Genomic DNA, 17,584 nt, shown 5'->3' on the forward strand with positions numbered 1-17,584 from the left:
CACTATTCATAATACATATTCAATGGCAAATTTCAATGTCAAATCAAGCCGACAGCGAACTTCAAGCCTCGGTTCGGCAGGCACGTTCCATATGGCTCTAATCCAATGCTAATGCTTATTCAGAGCGTTCGATGATCGGGAGCAGCATGGGGAGCCCCTTCACTAAACACAGTCAACACTGATCGTTTATGTGAGGCACGATTTTCGACACACACCATTGCCGACAAGCTATGATGGTGAAGGCGATACTGAAAGAAATGTTGAAAAATCAAGAACTGTAGTGTAAAGTTTTAAACGTCACTCGTAGGAGTTCAAAATTCCTAATTTAAACTAATGCCTAATGAAATTTCAGAGTTTTTGAAAGAAATAATAATATAATATAAGAAATGCTTCAATTTTGATAAAATCTATATTAGAAATTATAGTTATTAACATCAGCGCCGTGGGTAATGTATGAAAGTCGTCCGTCTTTTAACCTTCTGTCTGTGTCAACCAAAAAAAGTGACATCGTCTGCGCCTTGGGTATATATTGACCCAGAATTCAAATCATGATAACTTCGCGATATTTAATGGATTATCTGCTTGTTTGGAAGGAAAATTCAATTCAGTTATACTAACACACAGTTTCACCACCTAATTAAAAATTTCAATCTTGTCGCACCCTTGCGACGCCTATGTACCTATTCGTTTCCATCATTTACTTCTATAGACTCCCTTTACCTTTGAGTCGCATGACCGCTACAGCCATAAAACCAAAATAATACAAAACAATCACGGTCGAAACCTTCTCCTATATTATACTAACATATATAAGGTAAAAAAATGTAATACGCCCCCCCTTAAGGAAAAACTGCTCTATCGCAGTAACAAATACATCACTTCTAAAGCTTTCTATGTCAATGTGTTGCTTACTTAGTTGGCCATGCTCTGCACGCAGCTTTCTCTTTCCAGGTTGCTTCAAAAAAAGTATACAAGATGTTTTTTTGTAAACGGTCCCAATGTTTACATTTCAAAACAACCCGGGCAATATGCCCCTCCCACAGAAAAAAGGTCCAAAGCGTTGTAGAAATGTTTCCAAGGAGAATTCCACTACCTGCTAATCCTAAAAGGGTCCATTAGCAGTCGTCTTCCGGTAAAAGTTTTTGTATTAAGTACAATAGTAAAGAATGGGCTTCACCCCCCCCCCCCCCCCACCTCCCCAGGGCTTGCGTATCAAAAGCAAAATTTTAAACCAAAAACCCGATTTTTATATTTTTAAAAATTCTATTGATTGTTTATACTTTTCAAAGAACATATGTGCGTAACATCATTTTTTCGCGAATATTTAGGATATGTAATCATATTTACGTGTGAAACAAGCCTTATTCCCGTGAAAATTAAGAGGGGCGTATTGCCCCGTTGGGGCGTATTACACCGAGTTACCCTAACAACATTCAAGAAAAGGGGAATACAAAAAAAAGTTGACGCTTATATCTCAGAAACAGTTTTGTATAAAATTATACCTCCATCTGTAAAAATTTGCAACAGCGAAAGAACTACTATATTAGACATTGATTGGTTAGAAATTTCTCCGCAGGACAGCGCTAGTTAAAAAAACATTAAGTCTATACAAATTTTAGAATTGTATGGACCCAGACGGGAGAAGGCGGAACTAGAAATCCGAAAAAATAGTCACGTGGTTATTGGACAGACCCTGAACAATGGTCGGAATATTTTCTGTAGTACCTAGTGCTCACATACAAAGGGTTAAATGAGATCGATCAATACGATCAGATAAAAATGATCTATTAAACACGACTGACAGAACTTTAGGCGCTGCTTAGAACAATAAAACTTTTTCGCGAGAATGTACATTTTGGAATTTGGGTTGCACAATAAGTCGTAACATCGCATCGCATCTGTGCCGTATTTGCTCTTATGGAATGATTTTGCTTACCCATCAATACCCAAAGTATAATAAATCGTAAAACATCGAGAGCGTGGTACATTGATCGGTGGAAGAATCATCAAAACGAAAGAGAATTGCATGCAGTCGCGACAAGCTCCTCCGCCATCTTCGACGGAGGCGGCAAAATCGACTTGATTTCAGAGATGCGAATCGTGAATTATTGAAATAAATTGTATGTTACACGGATCGTTAAATACGAGTTTACCGATTCCCGCTCGATTGCCGTTGGATGTGTTCCCCCATGGATTCGATTTGCGTGCAGCCATTCCAAACAGTAGTCTGGTAGATAGCTCATTGGGGTGCATCCATTGCTCAGTTGATGGGGCGGAACACGTGTGCCAATTTTGGCACTCTAATTGCACGGTATGACCGCGGGACGTAGGGGCGGTAAAATTATAGTTTTCGATAGATCTCGGGTTGAGATTTTGATTCAAACGTAAACATTGATTTCCAAATGTGTTGAAACGTGCGCCATGTCGAAACAATAGATGAAAATCACATTCAAACTGTCTCAATAGCAAAGCATAGACTGACTGCCCGAGCAGAAGAAAATAACTACTGAATACCAAATTGAGGTATTCCATACCAGATGAATGAGCCCTGCATAAGAGGTAAAATACCTCAAATAATACCTTCTGCATATTCTACAAATACCATGGTGATAATTAGATCAGGTATTGTAATACCTAAATAATACATGATGGATTTTCATATAAACGTGAAATTTTCCAATAGTGTGTGTGTGTGTGTGTGATCCATCTAACCCCCACTGTCCGGCAGTGGTATTATGGAAAAAAGTTTTCAGCAAAACTGCTTTGGTACTGCATTTTTACAAAAAGCTTCAGTCCGGGAGTTAGAAGGTGATAGCTCTATTGCAGATCCGGTGACCCATTTCAGAATGGCTGGAGAGACACGTCCATTCAGAAGTCACTTTCACTAACAACAAGCCCCGCATGTATACATTACCGTTATCAAATGGATAATGATAATGCATACATACTTCCTGTTTCAAAGATGGTTACTTTGGAACTGGCGCGTATTTACTGTTCAATTACAGATAATTATATAATCAGAACAATCTCACCAAAATTCATCCAAGGCGGCGTTGTCATCACATCAACTCTGCAACTAATTTGGTATGCCTTTTCTTCTCCTTGTGACGCACATACCACTTGTCATTTCTAGACCAATAAACGTGAAATTTTCCAATAGTAGTTCAATACCTCCAGCAGTCCTCAATAGCTATCGAATACTAAAATGAAGTATTTTTAATTGTTTTAAACATATTTTTTAAATGCCATTATAATACGAAAATGAGGTATTCACAACTGAACAATACCTAATCATAGTATGACACCAAAATATGGTATGCATAAGTTATTGCGAGTTGTTCTTTCCTCCTCGGGTGTACATGTCAATGGTTGTTACTCCGTGACTGATCAGAACTGGTAAGAATTGCACTTAGATCCAAATGAATAAGGGATGGGATTTCCACTTACTCTCGAAGTGCACATTTTAGCAGCTCTCATATTACTGATCAGTAAAGCCAAGTTTTTACAATCAGTTGGGATAGGGAAGGAATGTTAGTGTGTAATGCTTGTTGCTTCTAGAGACCGAGAATACCTCTGCATCTCCATAATAACCACGGAAAAAGTGTTCATTAGTAAGGGAGGAAAAAGATCTGGTCGCTTGTTTGTCTCGCGATAAAAAAATATTAGTAGAATTAAAAAAAAAAACTACGTCGACATTCAAAATATCGAACTATTCAAGGGTTATTTTTAGTAATAAAAGAGAATAGAAATCTATGTGTAATAAAATTATATAAAACAAAAATAAGGGGTAATGCGGACACTTGAAGTGACGAACCATCCATAGTTTGTTTGAAAATTACACTAATGTTACGTTGCAATGATAAAAATGCGTTATTATAAGCATGAAACGAGCTCACCAGTGGGTAATCTATCCTCGACTGAAAACGTATATCTTCTCGAACTCGCACAACATGAATAAGACACGACGCGATGACAAAAAGAAACAAAAACACGATTGCTTTGGCTTCCACGACGCACTGCCCAGCCGAACGCAACACGATTGCTTGGACTTCCACCCCACGACGCACTCTACATTCAAATTGCCGCAATAACATGTGCAAAACTATATAATTGATCGATTTATGTAGTTACATTCATTTGCTTATAATTATTCCTTTATATTTTCGCTGTGTTTTTTGGGAAATTATCCAGACACGAGTGATGTGCAGCAAAAACGACGTGATATTACAATTCTCGATTACTTTTTCAAATCTCCGCATAAATTTTACATACAATCAGCTCACATTAAAATAATAAGTCGTATATGACGTCTTCGGAAAAAAGGGGCTATCATTATATTTGCCAAGAAATTTGGGATTTTGCCACTAGGCGGAGCTAGTGAGCATGAAACTTTTATTTCGCAGATCTCAGGATCCTGACCACTTGGATAAATGGCGTCTTCGGCAAAGTTTTTCGGTGTATTTCAAGGACTATCATTGTTTGAGCTAGTTGATTCAAAATTTTGCTACCAAGCGGCGCTAGTGAGCTTAAAACATTTATTTCGTGAATATCTCAGAAACCTGATCACTTAAAATTAAGGCGTCTTCGGCAGAGTTGTTCAGTAGCTAAAATTCTTTCTTTGTTTAATCCTTAAAGTCAGAGATTTTGTAAAAAAAATGGTGATCCCTGAGCTTCTGAACAACTTTGCCGAGGGTACCTGTCAAGATTCTGCAGTTTCCGCAAAACAAAAAATCTTGCTCACTAGCGCCGCCTGGTGGCAAAATATCCTATTTCTTGGCTCAAATAATGATAGTTCTTAAGCTATTGAACTACTTTGCCGAAGGCACTATCTTTTTAAGTGGTCAGGCTTCTGAGATAAATACAAAAAAAAGTTTCATGCTCACTAGAACCCCCTAGTGCAAAAAAAAGTTTCATGCTCACTAGAGCCATGAAAAACAGCGTGACAGCCCGAAGGTAAACGAGACTTTCAGCTTTTGGCTGGTTCGTCTCGTAGGTAGTTTCTATTGTTTCCCACAAAAATTGTATGACAAAATAATAAGCCGTTACTTCAGTTACTTACGACGTGTTTGTACCAGTGTAAAATCGACTCAAGTAGTGTTTTGTTTTGATTCGTGGTTAAGTCGTTTTATCTCTCCATACAACGGAGCAGTGAAAGTAACGGTTAGGTTGCGAAAGTTAAAAGCCACTTTGTGAATCCTGAAATTAAACGTTTTAAAAGGGAAAAATCGAGTTGGTTTAAAGCGGAACGTGTAGAATTTCGCCTGCGAAACAAGAAGGATTGCTAAAACGAGTTTGTTAACTTTTCTGACTTGAATTTGTTTGAATTAGTTTTCAAGAATTATTTTTTACTGTGATTTCTTGTAAAAGAGAATCCAATGTACACGATTCGGTCTGCAATAAACGATTTCCTTTCAATTCCTTTCTATATTCGTCACTTTTGCCTAAAATGGACGATTATTAGCACTCATACACTGAAACCTTTGTTTTGTTGTATCCTAGCATTTCTTCCATATATAATTCTACGAAGTCTTCCACCAAATTTTCCAGTTGTTACTTTAGGGGATCTTCAAATAATTACTACAGACGTTCTTTCAAGAAAAGTCACCAATGTTCGTTCAGGATTTTTTTCTTAAATATGTCTAGTGATTTTTTCAAGAAACCTTACATGAGTTTCTACTCCAATTTTAAAAGTTCCGGACATTTTCTATGGATTTCCTCGAGAATTTATTCTCAAAAATAGCTCCAAAAATTATTCGAGAAAATCTATAAAAAAATTCCTAAAAAAATTCAACCTGGTATTCCACATGAAGTTTCTTAAGATTTTTTTTAGGAATTTCTCCAGCATTTCATCCAACTGCCTTGTTTCAAACATGTTTCGAGTCATTACTCAAGTAAAACTAGATTCTTCATGGATTCTTAAACAGTTCTCACATTACATTTCTAAAGCTAATAATTCAATTTTAAATAAATATCCTAACACCCACAAATTATGCAAACATTGTCAAGATAATTATAAAACGTACCATTATAAACCTTTATAAATTTTCAAAATGACCAAACGATTCCAAATTCCAAATGATTCATAAACCCCCTGCTCGAAATGGCCAATGAATGGTCCTCGCTCCATCAAGAGGACAAACAATCAAAAAATTCACAAACTGTCATTGGTGAGAGGCCAATGAATTTCTCTTATTCATTCATGGTAAACCAAAAAAGCTAAGCCTTGGGCCAATGCGATTGTGCTACTTTTCCCCGAATGTCGTTTCCCCGAATGTCAGTTCCCCGAACGCCAGTTCCCCGAATGCCCCGTTTCCCCGAATGCCTTTTCCCCGAATGACCCGTTTCCCCGAAAAGTGTAGCAGTCAGTGTCGTAAAAATTCAGCCGAATGACACCCGATCAGTGCGAAAACGAACAAAAACAAACTCCGCTAGCAAGAAGCCAATCTGACTTCGAGTGCGAATGCGACGAGAAAGAGAGTGGGTGCAACACACGCACACATTCAGTTTCACCCACTGTTGGTGTCATTTCAAAATTCAGTTTCACCTAGAGGCACTGAAATTGAAAATTGAATATAAAAAATTACAAATGAATTTTATATTACTGGTGTAAGAAAACGGCAATGTGATGCCTCCAGTTGATGAATCATGATTGTCTTTTAATAAAAAAATACAACTTTTGCAATTTGCGGATGTTTTGTGGGGTATTCTGACGGAAATGATTTTTTTCACTGGAGAAATTGAATTTGAATGTCAGTAGTGGATGAGAATTAGTGTAGCAAAAGTAATTGAAAAACTGAATGCACGTTCTACCAGATTCGTGCATGTATTGTCAAACAAACATTGACACAAAGAAGAATTCAACGATGACGGAGCCTACTGAGGATCGGCGTTGTTGACTGTATATTGAAATATGCAGACACTGGTAGCAGTTAAAATAGGTGCTATGATAGTTATCAGTGGCAGGATAGTGAATTTGAAAGAATGGTAAGCAATCAAAAGAAGAAGGAATGACTAAATCTCGACTATACACATGTTGCCAAAAATGGTGAGGACGGAAAAACTTGTAAGAACCGCCAATCAAATAAAGAAGGGTGCATGTCAGATGACTAGTACATTTACCCCCCTGAAATGTATACAGTTATGTTAAATATGAGTGCCAGAAACTTTTCGGGGAAGTGGGCTATTCGGAGAAACGGGATATTCGGGGAACTGGCGTTCGGGGAAACGACATTCGGGGAAAAGTAGCACAACCGGCCAATGCACGCCAACAAAAATCAACTTGGCCTATAAAAAAGGCCAATGCTTGGTTGAAAATCGAAAATGGCCCAAACAGTTGAATTTACAACTTTGTCCACATATTTTGTTTTATAAGGATAAAATCGTAAATTGTCACTCAATGAGCAAGAAATCACATTGATTGGTTTGAATTCTGAAAAATAGGAATTGAACATGTTGGGAACAATATTACCATCGCTATTTCTCAGAACCTTTTGATTTGTTACGCGAGAGTTCATTTAAATTTTGTCGCCAGTTAATGCTACAGTATTTATTCTAGTGATTCTTCCGTTTATTCTTAAAGAAATTTGTTCAAAGATTTCTTTTGTAGTTTTTCCTTCATAAAATCCTGCAAAAAAAAAAACAAAAAAATAAAAAAAAATCGATTGATTTTTTTTTTTTCAATTATCTCAGCTACTTATCATGAAAATCTTATAATAGCCTATAATTCTTTCAGATATCCCTTTAGGGGTTTATCACGAGTAACTTTAGATTTTTTTACAAAATTCTCCAATACTGCCCAGACCTGCATATTTGTCACATTCGATAATTTTGACGATTTCGAGTTAATACCGTGGAACGTCATTAAATCTTAAATACTTCAAAAAAACGATCAACTGATGGAACATACACTTCGTAGTTGCTATTCCGTGATCAATCAGGATAGTGATATTGCACAGAGAACCACTCAAGATGAAGCTTGGGTTTTAGCTTTTTTCCATCTTCAATGTACAATCACACTACCCTTGATATTTGTTCATTGATAACGGCGCCGGCCACGTCCTTATGTCCATCGGGGAGAGGAAGGAATGTTAATTAGTTAGCCGTTGTTACTAGAAAACCGGAGAATCTCCTGCATTTCCCACAGCTACCTTGGAAGTAGGAGTATTTGGTTAGTGATGGATGAGGTATTCGACCGTATGGATACCACTGTGGTAAGCGGTTAAGTCGACATATTCAATTCTAGCGATAGATAGAAATGATGATGTTTGCGCCATAATGACGCAGAGATAGAGAGAGACAGCTATTAGGAAGAGTGTTACAAATATGTGAAAGGGACGGGCCTGGGATTGAACCCACGATCTCCTGCTTGCAAAGCAGAAACGATAGCCATTAGACCACCAACCCCGTCCGTCATCATATCTTAAATACTTTCGAAGACACTTAATAAAATCTGTTATATAGTGCTACAAAATTCAGAGAAAAATTCCAATTTGTTTTGCCATATTGCTAAATATAACCGCATAACAGTCATATTAGAATTATACATGGTGTTGTAGTATTGAAATTTCTATCAGAATTATTATCTGTTTATTTATCCAATATGCGATATAAGCTGTACGAAATTTCAGCTTGAGACCAGTGTTTTTAAGCTGTCGGTCATTTATAGAAATTTGAGTTTCTTTCAATACTGGCAAAAAATGCATACTTGGTACTCCATTTATTGAATGCCTGTTGAATGTTACAAATATACAGTTATTGGCAGAATAATTTCTTTAAAAAATCCATCCGTGGAAGAATGCCTGGAAAAAAGTAAATCCGGTAGGCATCCCTGCATTGTTTGGATTTTGATCCGAATAAGCCGATCGAACCATATTCGGAGAGTGTAACAGTTCACGAACCATATCAGTTCGTGGCACATCGCATTCGGAGAGCCCTATGAATGTAAACATTCACTCTCTTGTTTGGTACGTGGCACTAGAGCGTTCAAGAGCAGCAACTCTCACATACTCCAACAGTATTGAGCCATTCGGGTGATTTATGTTTTGCATAAAATTGGTAATAAGTTTCATATTTTCTGATAATTCAGCCTTTAACAACCCAATTTTACTATATTGGACTATTTGCAAGCATAGCACAGAAAATAAAAAATATTCGCCTCTTTTACTTGATCAGAATGAGGGAGGGTCAGCGAATGTTACAAGTGATAAGCGCCAAACAGTGGGTGGTGTGTGTATGGCTTGTTTTCGTTCATGGCTTGTTATCTTCCACAAACGATAAATGTCATGCGTGCTGTATGAATGCAGGCTGATAAATGGGATGAAATTATTGCTCGTGTGTCAATGATCGTTAAATTTTCCAAAGCCTGCATCCCTGAACAATTTCTTGGTCAGAATCCTCAATAAATTCTGTACGACAATTTCGTAGGAAGTCCTTAGAAATTCCTAAAGAAGGTATTTATAAATCTTTTTTTTTAATTCAAGAAGTATGAACAGATTATATGAGAAATCAAACTCTTATCTTCTGATTTATTTTAGGTTTTTTTTTGTTTCCTATTTGGTCTTTTTTTGGCTATTAGGGTGCAGAACCTCTTGGGCACTTCCACGATTCACTTTGGCATGGGGGGTTTTTCTCGGCCGAATTGTCTGAAACTTTGCAATAAGAACACTTCAGTACGACGCATATTGTGACCAAAAATGAGCTGTGTAGCTTCCAAAAAACCCCACTGCCAAAGTGAATCAAAAGTGCCAAGAATAGGATCCGGCTCCCTATTTGTTTTTTTTTCAGGCAAGAGCTCCCTAAAGCTCCTATTTTCAAGACACTCAGTGGTGATTCCCAAACTTTCTTCCACTCTGTTGAGCAAGCTTGAACTTTTACAAAATTTGGAACTGCAATATCTATTTTCATTCCACCTAAGAATCAACAAAACAACTTTGCCTTATTCTGTTCTACTAAATTTAACAGAAAATATGTTTCATCCTTCAAATCTAATCAATTGTAGAACACAAATAGAGTAAATCTCATTAGGATTATTGTTTTACATCACAATGTCATGTTAATAATACATATCTTAAGCTTTAATCAGTTTGTCTATAAATTTGTCTCAGAAATTATATTTTATTTGAGGTTTAATACTGCACAATTCCACCGTCTTAACTGTTCAACTTATTACACAGCGTAACAAAAATGACACTTTTGCGTGTCTCAAGGATCAAATTATGTGCCTCTAGTTGATTTTGGATCGCTGAATCTGATGCCGTTCACAGAAATGTTCCAGCACGTCACAATTTTTGGCTATAGGTCACCAAAGTTGTAGAAAACACTGGTTTCATTGATGTTTATATGAAATTTAAAGTATGATTTATCAAGCTTTTTTGTGATATAATCTACCAAACATAATAAATAGGACTTGAACTTTCAATTTTGATACAAACCAGTTGAAAATTCACGATAAAATTTAGTTTAAATCGATTTTTTTCAACATGCTTGCAGTCTTCATATAAACTTCTTCGTTTTTCTTATATGGCATAATACAATACTTTTCTAATCCACCAAAAAATAACATTTTACCATCGAAAATATTATGAACTTTGTTGATAATTATTGTTTTATACATGAAATTTGAATACTGTGACAAATTGAGCAAATATATTGCCGTACAAGTTGACAAACTTGCATGCAAGTTGGCTGAAACAGTCAAATTTAGCATTTTCAACAGTCAATATCTCAAAAACTAGACGTGCCACAATATTTCTGAAAACGGCAATGGACTCAGCAACCCTTAATTTAGTAAATAGTGGTATTTTGGTGCTTGAGACAAAACCGTGTTCCGCAGTGTTATTAATCATTCAGTTTTTGTATACCACTTGTCAGTTCCGAAGCGATTGAATTGAGTTTTGTTTAATCCCAATTAGGGAAAGTGTACCAGTTATGGCCATAGTGGTTCCCTATTTGGCCATACGGGAAATTTCGATAACTTTCACATTTTAAATCTTTTTGAATGTGTAAACATCAAGATATATCTTAAACCTTACTACTATATTACAAAAAAATCTTTCAAAATGTGAAAACATTCCAGTAATCCCTTATGGCGAAATAGGGAACCACTATGTCCATAACTGGTAAACCTACCCTAGATCCTCACATGTTTCGCTGTGATCGTTCGAATGAAAACCGAAACGGAGAAAAATGATTCAGTGATTGGGGGGCAATTTCATGGTGTTTGATTTGGCTTTCGGTGGTGGCACCAGCAAGTCAGTGAAGCGCCAGTAGACGCGTTGTTGTAATTACTGGGCCGATTAAAGTTATTACAATTATTATTATTTTAAGCACCTTGAAAGTTTGACGTGCACATCGGATTAATCGATTTTCGTGTCCATTTTGGTATGCGTCGGTTAGTGTGATTTTTAAGCTGTCAGCCGCACTGCATTGTCTGATTGTTAACTTTAAACGTGCTAGGACTATGACACCATTGTGATGACCTTCTGAATTGAATATCATCATTCAAAACAAATGTGAATCAGTCAATGTCTGTTGGAATGACCGTTTGTTAGGTTATCAAAATTCAACTCTAAAAATTAAAAGCAAAGACTCCATACTTTATATCCATTTTCAAATATTTAATGGACCAACAACCTTAACATACCGTCGATGGGGGTGACAATGGGTCTAGGGGGTGAGATTGGGTCAAAACGGAAAAATATGATATATGAAATATTTCAGCCAATAACGCTGATATTATTAAAATTTGCAATTCATATGTTAGGGAACATATAATTACACATAATTCATCACAATATACATTTTTAAAAACAGTAGTTTTTGTTTACTATATCGATAAACTTGTATGTTGAAACTAGATAAAATTTACAACATTAGTTTTCTCCTGTGAAAAGTATCACGCATGTACTTTAGCGTCTATAATTATATTAGTAGAAAGTTGAAAGTCTTTTCATAACACTTTACATGTATTTTCCGGAATCTATTTGATTTTTCAACAAAAATTTCATTTTTTTTCGGTACGGTGTCTAACACATTAAAATGAAGGTGAGATTGGGTCAAGTAAGAACGATAGTAAATGAAAACACAAGTCCACTTTTTTGACATTTTACGGTGTTGGGTGCTCCTCTTTTTTCATTAAAATTTGTTTATTCTTTCTAAATACAGCATCTCTGAAACATCAAACAAGTCTACTTGAGTATTCCGTTTATTGAAACACAATTCAAGGCATCCTGACAACTTCTCAAACCAGCAACTGTTTTTCGTGCGCAGCAACATCGTAAAATTTTAGTAAATGAATTTTTTCTTCAATTCAATTTCAAATTCAATATTTCATTAGTGTTTTCATATTATAGAAACATCTCACCGAAGTACAAATGAGTTGGATCGCTGAAATACCGGGGATTATGACGTCAACATCTGCTGAAACGTATTGATCATGGAATGTCGCACCAAAATATAACTATTTGCGAAGGTTTAAAATAATCACTGTTTCAGTACACCTTTGGGAAACCTGGATACGCTTTATGGCAATGCGGATGAGACTTTGAAAACAATTTGATGGCAAAAACAAGAAAATTTATGTAAACTTAACGATAAATGTTGGGTTTACATATTTATTCTCATAGCTCTTCAATTTTTTGGTAAAATCGTTTTTTTAAGTGGGTTTATGATACTTGTGAAACATCTTAGATATCTTTTCGTCTTGTTCGCATCATATTTCATCAATATTTTTCAGCTGTGAATGGTTTTGAAATCATTTTTTTCAAAAACAAGTTATTTCTATTACAGTGACCCAATGTCACCCCCTCTATGGGGTGGGATTGGGTCATTTTTCATTCACTTTTGGTGCCGCTGTGAATAAATATTTGTCTTTAATTTTTTGAACAGTTGTTAATGTACCATCAAAGTACATACACACCAAATTTGAAGTTTATTGGATCTAAATTGCGATAGTTATTCAATAAATAAATCGCACATATCTCTTTTTGACCCATTGTCACCCCAAACGACGGTACCCATACTTAAGAACCGCAGTACGGGGTGACATTAGGCCTAGCCCTTTTCGTTGCATCTCGTAGCTAGTACAAACGTCAAAGAACTAATATATTACTATCTAGTGGATATTTACAACGTATTCTTGAAGCTTACTACATTGTTTTCATTATTCCGGTGTTAGTTTGTTGTAAAAAAGTGGCCCAAACCCATATAGACCAATGTCACCCCGCACGATGGTAGCACAAATTGCATGATGCTCACCAACCCCTTTGTACCTCAAATGTCACAAACGTAAACACATCCAAAGTGTCCGATTTTCCTTCGCTGCTGGCGGTCAAAATTTGATCTTTTCCATCATCTTTCTTCTTCTTGGGGAGTTGATATGTTGCACTTCGTTGCTTTAGCTTCAACGACAATGGGCACCCATTAAAACCACTGATCTGGCCGATGAACAATCAGTTTAGCGGTGTTTTACAGCCATTCCCACATCGTTTACGTTATGTTCGTGTGTAAAATTCACTAGCCGCGCCGGTGAATGGTCTAACAACTAATGCGCAGCGCTTTATGTTTATGTTTTAGTAGTTTATGCGTATGTTTGAGGTATAAAAAAACAGGCGTGAAACTTGTTTTACCTTCGGCGTACATCAAACTAATGAGTGGGTTTCAAAAGATTCTGGCTTCCCTTGAAAAACTACTATGTATTAATTAAATTTAGATGCTTCATTGATTGGCATCATCCCCCTTGGATTTGGTCCAAGATATCAACGCTAAAAAACGACTAACTTTTAAAAAAATTGTCATGTCTTAAGCTAACAGTCATTTACGTCCAACAATAAACTGGGAATGAACTGGAAGGCTTACTCCTGTTTGAAAATAGGTTTCTTCCAACATTGATATTTCAACTCATCAATCCAAATATGTCAAATGACAATTTAAATAATAAAGAAAACCAAAAAAATGAAAATTGAGTTTAAATTTGGGTGAAAAAAACAAAATCACACTTAAAACCTGCAATAATATTGGAAAATTCAGCATTCCTAACGATTTTTGTGCTTTCAACTTAAATTTATTAACTTTTTTCCACATCTATGAACCCTTGACATAACCCAATAATTGCACACTATACAAACATCTTCATCCTATTATTGCACATTTTGAGCTCAATTGTTACACAAATCTTTGTTTTAGCTTCATGCATCTAGTTCATTCGTTAGTGTAATTGGAAATGAAGTGATATAACATTCCAAAGTATTATGAAAACTACATACGACGAGGTTACAGGGTTTTATCAAACATAAAGCCAGTACGACTGTAAAATTGCATTTCATTCTGTCAGTGTTTTTTTAATTCTTTATTAGTATCATTCCAAACACTACATTCATTTCTTATATCTAGATGTTCTGTGTTGGCAATAGAAGATTGTAACGATTTATTGATTATGATTTTATTATGAATTTATTATGAAATTATTAATTATTTTATTTGACTTTTTTTTCTTCCTGTTATTACAACAGTTAGACCATATTGCTACAGCATACAACATGGCTGGCCTGAAAATTTGTTTGAATATGGAGTTCTGATAATTAACCTGAAGTGTACGATTTGACAGATAACTTTGAATTATTCTAACAATGTATGTTGGAAAATTAAAGTTTTTTATTTTACGATCAAACCTTCATGCCAAACACTGTCGAATGCTTTTTCTATGTCTAGAAGAGCAAGACCAGTAGAATACCCGAGGAGGAACAAATAACTCCCCAATAACTTATGCATACCATTTTTTGGTATCATACCAAAATTAGGTATTGTTCAGTTGTCAATACCTCAATTTGGTATTATAATGGTATTAAAAAAAATCTTTAAAACAATTAAAAATACTTCATTGAGGTATTAAACAGCTATTAAGGTCTGCTGGAGGTATTGAACTACAATTGAAAAATTTCATTTTTATTTGAAAATCCATCAAGTATTATTGAGGTATTACAATACCTGATCTAGTTATCAGTTTGGTGTTCGTAGAATATGCTTGAGATATTATTTGAGATATTTTACCTCTTATGCAGGACTAATTCATACCTCATTCAGGTATGAAGTATTGGAAATTATCTGGTATGGAATACCTCAATTTGGTATTCAGTAGTTATTTTCTTCTGCTCGGGTAGCCTTCAGATTTGTTGGAATGGATCAAATTTGTTACACGTAAAAGTTGATGAGTGGTCGAATGTCCATGGCGAAATCCGAACTGTTCATTGGCAAAAATTAAATTTTCGTTGATGGTCCACACCATTCTGATCAAAATAATTTCAAAATGTTTACTGATGGAGGAAAGCAAACTGATTGGACGATAGTTAGAAGCTTCTGCAGGATTTTTGTCTGGTTTTAAAATTGGTACAACCTTAGCATTCTTCCATTTGTCAGGAAAATATGCTAATTGAAAACATTTGTTAAATATATCAACTAAGAGTGATAAGCTACTTTCTTGAAGTTTCTTGATGAGGATGTAGACAATTCCATCATTGCCAGGAACTTTCATATTTTTGATATTTTTAAATCAAAATTTTTTTCCCAGAATTTTTTTGAAAATTGATTTAGAATATTTTCGAAGTCCTGAATAACTTGATTTTCAATTGGACTAGTAAGTCTTAAATTGAAATTTTGCGCGCTTTCAAACTGCATAGCAAGTTTTGAGCTTTTTCGCAAATAGTTAGTAATAATTTGTTTGTTGGCTTCTGACTTTTTTCAAAATTTTCGATAATTTCGAAAAGGGCCAATTGAGAAAGTTTATTTTCAAAATTTTTGTTCCTAATTGTGAAAATCTTTTTTTAATTTCTTTCTGCAAATCCTGCCATATAATTTTCATAGCAGGATCGCGAGTGCGTTGAAATTGCCTTCTCCTCACGTTTTTAATACGGATCAAGAGTTTAAGATCATCGTCTATAATCACGGATTCAAAATTTACTTCACATTTTGGAATTGCAATGTTCCTGGCTTCAACAATGGAATTTGTTAAAGTTTCAAGGGCATTGTCAATATCAAGTTTTGCTTGTAAAGAAATGCTAACATCAAGATTAGATATGTGTTTCATATATATTCCAGTCGGCTCGAAAATAATTGAAAGTGGAGCTGATAGGATTAATAATCGCTTCATGGGATATTTGAAATGTAACAGGGACATGATCAGAATCAAAATCAGCATGAGTAATCAGTTGGCTACAAAGATGACTAGAGTCGGTTAAGACCAAGTCAATCGTAGATGGATTTCTAGAAGAGGAAAACATGTAGGGCTATCAGGGTATTGAATTGAGAAATATCCTGAAGAGCACTCATCAAATAAAATTCTGCCGTTGGAATTACTTTGAGAATTATTCCATGATCGATGTTTGGCATTAAAGTCACCAATGACAAACATTTTTGACTTATTGCGAGTCAATTTTCGCAAGTCAGTTTGGAGCAAATTAACTTGCTGTCCAGAGCATTGAAAAGGTAAATAGGCAGCTATGGCTTGGTAAATATTACCAAGCTGTGTTTCAACTGAAACACTTAAAGTTTCAAAAACTTTGGTTTCAAATGACGAAAAAAGTTGATGTTTTATACGCCTATGAATGATGATTGCAACATGCCATCAAGTTGATCATTACGATAAACGAAAAAGTTAGGATCTCGTTTGAGTTTGGATCCAGGTTTCAAATAAGTTTCAGTAATAACTGCTATATGTATGTTATTAGCTGTTAGAAAATAAAACAGCTCGTCCTCCTTACCATTCAAAGAACGAGCATTCCGGCCCAGATAGCCGTAGCGGTAAACGCGCAGCTTTTCAGCATGACCATGCTGAGGGTCGTGGGTTCGAATTCCACTGGTCGAGGATCTTTTCGTAAGGGAAATTTTCTAGACTCCCAGGGCATAGAGTATCATCGTACCTGTCATACGATATACGCATGCAAAAATGGTCAATCGGCAAAGAAAGCTCTCAGTTAATAACTGTGGAAGTGCTCATAAGAACACTAATCTAAGAAGCAGGCTTTGTCCCAGTTGGGACATAACGCCAGAAAGAAGAAGAAGAAATTATTATATTATTTATTGGATCCATTAGAAAAACGTAATCCAATAACTATTCTATTAGTAAATTTCACACCAACTTGGACTGCTACAGTCATAGTGGTGGTTTAGAACATTGCACCAATCATTAGATTCAATGCTAGAAAAATTGATTTTGAATGGTCACCCTGAATATCTGCTTAAGCCAACCCTTGGGAATAAAAGTCAGAAACTATTACTACAATCGAGTAAGAGCCACAATGTCTAGTCCACCCAGCCCAACTACAATGCATACAACGAGCCTGCTCACAACTTGTCAGATCTCAGCATGGCTCTGGCTCTTTGTTTGTTTATTCTCTTGAGATCAGATGGAAGACTGCGACATGCCTGCCCACTTATATTGTAAATAGCTGATGGCAACAACTGGTGAACCCATGCTGGCGAATGCTAATGTATGACCCTGAAACCATAAGCGAGCTCATTGGCTTGGCTCTCTGCTTATTGTACAGCGCTAGTTGCTTATTATATGCCGACCGGCGATCATATTTGTTCAACA

At 35.8% G+C, this 17,584-nt stretch overlaps 1 protein-coding gene across 24 annotated transcripts in view; it reads left to right on the forward strand.

Annotated features, from left to right (window-relative positions):
• Positions 1–17,584, forward strand: part of LOC5567588 (CDC42 small effector protein homolog) — a 139,186-nt gene that overhangs the window by 117,288 nt on the left and 4,314 nt on the right. The gene's annotated exons all lie outside the window — the stretch shown is intronic.

The sequence above is a fragment of the Aedes aegypti genome, chromosome 3 (genome assembly GCF_002204515.2).
Source record: "Aedes aegypti strain LVP_AGWG chromosome 3, AaegL5.0 Primary Assembly, whole genome shotgun sequence".
Taxonomy (NCBI): domain Eukaryota; kingdom Metazoa; phylum Arthropoda; class Insecta; order Diptera; family Culicidae; genus Aedes; species Aedes aegypti.